Source organism: Marmota marmota, unplaced genomic scaffold (genome assembly GCF_001458135.2).
Source record: "Marmota marmota marmota unplaced genomic scaffold, marMar, whole genome shotgun sequence".
Taxonomy (NCBI): domain Eukaryota; kingdom Metazoa; phylum Chordata; class Mammalia; order Rodentia; family Sciuridae; genus Marmota; species Marmota marmota.
In genome coordinates, this window is record NW_026000242.1 from 447,856 (window position 1) to 453,498 (window position 5,643).

Consider the following 5,643-nt stretch of genomic DNA (forward strand, 5'->3'; position numbering starts at 1 on the left):
TGATGAACTCTTCTCACTTTTCTAGCTTCTCTCTGTTGCTTTCCAGAATCTTCAGCTAAGAGAAAGAAAAATTATGCTCTTTACCCAGAAAAGTAAATCATCTCTTCTCACAAATTAATTTGGCATATGTAGTACTAATAAATATCTGCACTAGAATTTAGAAGCTATGAAATAAAATTTGTTCTTATGTAGTGCTTTCTATATGTATATGGATGTGTGTGTGTGTGTGTGTGTGTATTTACTTTCCCACCCATTAAGATCCATTAGATTGTAAAAACAACCCAGGGAGTTAGCTACACCACTGTCTTCATTTCTCAGATGCAAGAATGAATACTTGGAGAAAAAAATGCCACAACAAATACATGACAGAGACCCAAATCAAAGCTGGCTATCCACACACAATGGTATATACTTAACACAGATTCTCTACATTTATATGACTTTCTTTAAGTTTCAGATTAAGTGGGCTCTTTTGAAATATAGAGGATACAAGGAATTTGATCATGGTACTGTCCTTTATCCAGGTGTCCTTCAGGGCTCAGACCTGGGGAACATATTCAGGATCCTGCAGGTGAAAGAAGATTCGAGGTGCAGTTGGATTTGTAGACATGCTTTATTTGAAGGTGGCAGCAGACTCCTGAGTCTTTCCATAAACCATTTTTATGTTCAGGCCAAACAAAGAAGTTTCAATGCCAACAGGTTACATAAATACCTTCATAAGTGCATGCTCACAAGCAGATATTTTTGGCCTTGAGTACATATGCTGCATCAGGGTGCTTGACTACATACAAAACAGAGCTGGCTGGAAGTACCAGCAAGGTAGCCTAACTCTAGCCATCTTAGGACCACCCCATATCAAGAAAATGAACACTGATATTCTTAACTTAAGAAGATATTCTTATTCTTCTTAAACTATTCTATCAAACACTGTATTTACCCTCCTGATGAGACAAACAAGTAACCATACCTGGAAGACAGGGTCCCTAAAAAATGGATGCTACCCCAACAAAGTATGTTGTTGGCTCTACCTCTAGGTAGAATGTAGGAACAGAGAATTCAAATTAAAGATGAGGAATCAATGATACAATGCCCGTAATGTTCCTAGAAGTGATGCAGGAAGATAGATCCCCCATAGGAAGCCAAGAGAAGCCTTGGAGAAGGACAGTGAGGAGGGGGGACATCATCAAACCAAAAGAAGACATTGGTTCTGAAAGACATTCCATGACTTGCTATCCTGTGTTTGCCACAGTGACTTCTGGGTTAGAACCCCTGTTTCTGTTCGTGAAAGCTTCAACCACAGCACTCCTTGCCCTCACCCCTAGCAATGACTGACCACAAGCATACCCCTATCTGAACTGCTTCCACTTCTTAATTGAGGTGTCAAAAAACACCATATGAGACCTGTCCTTTTAATTATGTAAATCAGGCATTGAAATTATGTATTTCTAATTGGTTTATCAAGCTTAGAGCTTGAAGAGTTTGACTGGTCCCTGCCAGCAACACTTATCCCACCAATCACCTTCACTGGGCCATCAAATATGCCTTTAAAAGCCCCTAGACAACAGTCACCCATTAACATCCCTCTCTTGGGGCCCCTCCCCTTCAGGAACTCTGTTTTCTTTCTATTACTCTGACAAATTCTATTACTTTGCTCTCATCCTTGTGTTCGTGGATTTCATTCCTCAAATTCATGAGAACCCAACTTCCTAACTCCGTATTACATTAGCAGGGCCAGCACACACCAAGCCTTTGGTAAGGTCTGTTACAGAGATATATATATATATATATATATATATATATATATATATAGTTATATGTTATATATATAAATATATATAGCTATATATATTTTTACACTATATATATTTTATATGTTATTACTGATGTTACTGTTGCACCATTTTCACCTAAAAAACAAGCCCCTTCCCTGTGCCTGTCCTCTTAACAGTTCCTTTGGAGAGATCAGGCAGAGGTAAGTCAACATTCTCAATTCTCAGACTTTTCTCTGGATCCAGAGGAAAGAAGTTAAAACCTTTAAGAATTTCCCACTGATCCCTTAGTGATATGGTCCCCACTTGATAACTGGTCCCTAGAAGGGGGCAGGGCTCCAGGGAAATTTAGCCACAGTTGCTTTCACTTTGCATCAGCTCAGAGCCCTGGGAACCTCAAGAGGAGGTAGCTGACCCTGCTGCCTGCCCTGCGGGACTCCCATCCCTGCACCTCAGGCCTGAGGGCCTCCCATTCTGCCTTCCTTTCCCCTGCCCCTGATCTGTTGGTGCCTACTGTGGTCGCAAGTGCCAGAGGTGTGGGACTTAGCCCTGGTGTGTGTCCCCAGGGATTTCTGCAGGTTTGGCTGTTTAGGGGAACCTTGGGGGGATGCCTGGAGGGGGCATGTAGCTACTTTCTGATAATCCCCATGGCTCTCTTTCCCTCTCCTTTACTTCCTCTCTGTTTCTCTCCATCACTTTTTATTTCCTCCCTCTCTCTTTCTCTGAGATAAGTGATGTTTTCTCAATTTTATGTAAGTTTGTGTTTTGGAAATGTCTCCATGCAACTGAATCATTGCAGCCTATAAGCCCATCTATGTAGAAATTGAAGAGACTGCTGCTGCCCATTTTGTTAATATCTGAGAACTAAAAATGTAAGACTAAAAATTTAAAGATAAATCACTCTCTGTTTCTGTGCAGGCCCCACTCTGCAGCCCACATCTCCTGGCTGCAGCTCAGGCTCTCTACTTCTGCCTGCAACAGGTGGTCCACTGGGCTCACTTGCTCCTCCCCTTCCCTGCCTGCTTTTGACTTGTTTTATGCCAGAGTCTTGCATATCCAGTGTCCAACACAGACAAAGCTACCTGGCACAGAGCGAAGCCCTCTGTCCTCCCAGCTGCCTAACACTCAAGGCTTTGGCCTTGGTCAGCCGTTGTGGCCAGTCTTTACCCTAGGTATTGCTAACCACATTTCTGAAGTACATTAGTATAGGAAGTTCACACATAATTCATATGTGATATGCAGGTTTTATTGTTCTTATTTTAGAAAAAGAGTACTAAGGTTCAGGAGGGTTAAGGTTATGACACCTATGCTATCTTCTAAGGAGTATTGTGGGAGCCTCCCCTGAGCTATTTAAGGTTCTTCACTGGGCCTTGGAGCCAAGGAGATTTTGGTTTGGCATTGCAAGCTATTTTGTCACTCCTCCTACTTCATGGGTTGCACAATGCTCATGACCTCTGTCTTCACTTGGCTAAGAAGACTGATCTTTAGCTCTGGAGTTGGGCGTAACCCACTGGGAACTGGACATTCCACCTCCTACCTTAATTGGCTAAGAACAGTCTTTAAAATGCTTTTGAATTTCCGCCATATAAATGTGTGGAAGCCCGACCCCCTAGCCCTCGCTCTTTAAAACTATTTTCTGTGTTGTGTGATTTTTCACCATATTTCTCAGCCAGCCCACTCCATGTAGGGGAACCCAGCTTCTGTCACCTGCAGGGGCTGCGGGTGAGAGAGTATTGAACACACTTCTGAATACATGGCACTGCTGTTTAAAGCAGCCACAAGGTGTTGTAAAGATTTCCTCTTTAGTGGGCACTTGGTGAATCTTACCGCCTGCCCACCTGTGGTTGGCATTCAGAAGGAGGCTAAGTATCCATATCTTCTTGCCTTTCTCTCTACCTACCTACTTTCTAGCTCCAACATTAACCCTCTGAATGTATTTTTTTTATTTTTTGCCAGAGAAAAGCATGCCATACCCCTGTGACCAGCTGTTCTCCACAGCCAAGTTGTATCAGCATCTTGTGACCTAATCAGTCTCCAAAAGGAGCCAGGTAAACCCAAATAGTGATTCTTACTAACCAGTATATCCTTGGAACATAGCCCAATTCCTGGCCTGCAGGAAGCCTTCTACCACAGCTTCTTGAACTCTTTAATACTGAACAATGAAGAGCATCTCTGTGACCTTGTCCCTCCTCAAGTTTGTGGCTGGTGTGTCTGCAACCTAAAACTATGAGAATGAGGAGAAAGTCCCTTTGAATCCCCCCTTTGTGTTCCCCATGAATGAGGACTCTGCTGTCTACAGCTTTAAGACCATGGAGGATGGGAAAAAAATTGTGGCAGATTTGCAAGACAAATTGGAGGTACAATGATGAATACTGTATTTTCTCTTTTTTTCATTCTGCACAGTCTTTATAATTGCTACAAAAAAACACCTTCACAGAAAATGCTGGTTTTGAATGCTGTTTCTTGCACTTTTTTCTAACTGCTAATGTTTGAAAATCATTTTGGGGGAAATCAATTTGAGGCATTCAAACTGTAGCTGGGAACATGTCAAAATCCATAGACTGCCATTCCAACAGTCTTTGTTTTCTGTGCCCCTAGTCTCTTCATATTATGTTTCTTTTTTTCATCCCTCATTATATTATTTTTAGGCCCAAAAGACCTGTGAAGAAGCAATGTCCTGGATCTCCATGCCTACATATTGGATGAAGACAGGTACTCTGGGGATGACTTCTGTTGGAATGTGGGGAATATCCAACCTGGGTTGAAAGTGGAGCTCACCCTGAACTATGCACAGGAGTTGCCTCAAGAAGCACATGGAGCCATGTGCTACCTGTACCTAGCCATTCTGAATCCTAGATACTATCTTTCTGGTAAGTATTTGTCCTCTTTAAAGAATAGTGGTGGCATAACTGGGAAATTTCCCTTACATTTATAGGGATGCTAAAAGTAATCGCAAGGGAAACAGTACTAAGATAATTATTTGTAGGATAGCTTGGGGACATGACTTGATATGAAAACACCTGTAGATGCCTTGAAGGAACTGCCCTACACACTCAGCATGGTTGCAACCATCAGCTCCCAGCATGGTATCCAGAGAGTTCACTCCAACTATCCCTTAAATCCTGTTGAGTTCCTTGCAGATGATAAGACTTCTACTCAGGTAATCAATAAGAGAGGACTGGTGTTTCCAGGACCCTATTCCTTGGGTCTTGACTTTGTCCAACCCTTCCCAGGTGGTCCATTCTTTTCCCTGTTAACCCAGATGGAGCTGCACTGTGCTTCCTCCTCACCCAAGTTTAATGTGCTGAGTCTTCTCTTAATTCCCTCTCTGTTCCTGGTCGTGCTCACTGGTGGAGGAAACCTGTCTCTGACCTCAATTCCAGGTAGCAAAGAGTGCCTAACCTAGCTCCCTTGCCGGTCCTCAACTCAGATTTCCATGGGTTGAAGGACACAAGTTTGACAGGGATGTAGAACTTCTGATTTATTACAATAAGGTGCACAGCCCTCCCTCGCCCCAGCAGCTGTGGAGATAGGGATGCCTAAGAAGCCAGTTATTTTCTTTCTTCCTTTTTGGTCGCCTCCTGGGAGGTAACTCTCTATCTTGGAATCATCTTCAAATATTCTCACTTCCATTCCCTCTGTGTAGCAGCAGGAGAACATATCAACGTGAAATACTGAAAGAGCTTCACTTCAGCATGCAAAGTGTCCAGGCCTGGGATTATCCTGTGCTATTGTCTTCAGGCAGATTTATAGAGAGTAGTAAGTAATTGGGTACAGGATGTGAATAATTCACAACAGAAAACACAGTATTTATATGCATGTGACAATGATGAGTCATGTCAGAAATGCAAATAAAAATAATATAATAATAATG

At 42.5% G+C, this 5,643-nt stretch overlaps 1 pseudogene; it reads left to right on the plus strand.

The window, feature by feature from the left end:
- The first annotated feature begins 3,928 nt into the window (after positions 1–3,928).
- On the plus strand, positions 3,929–5,302 carry LOC107145643 (annotated as a pseudogene).
- Positions 5,303–5,643: the final 341 nt, after the last annotated feature.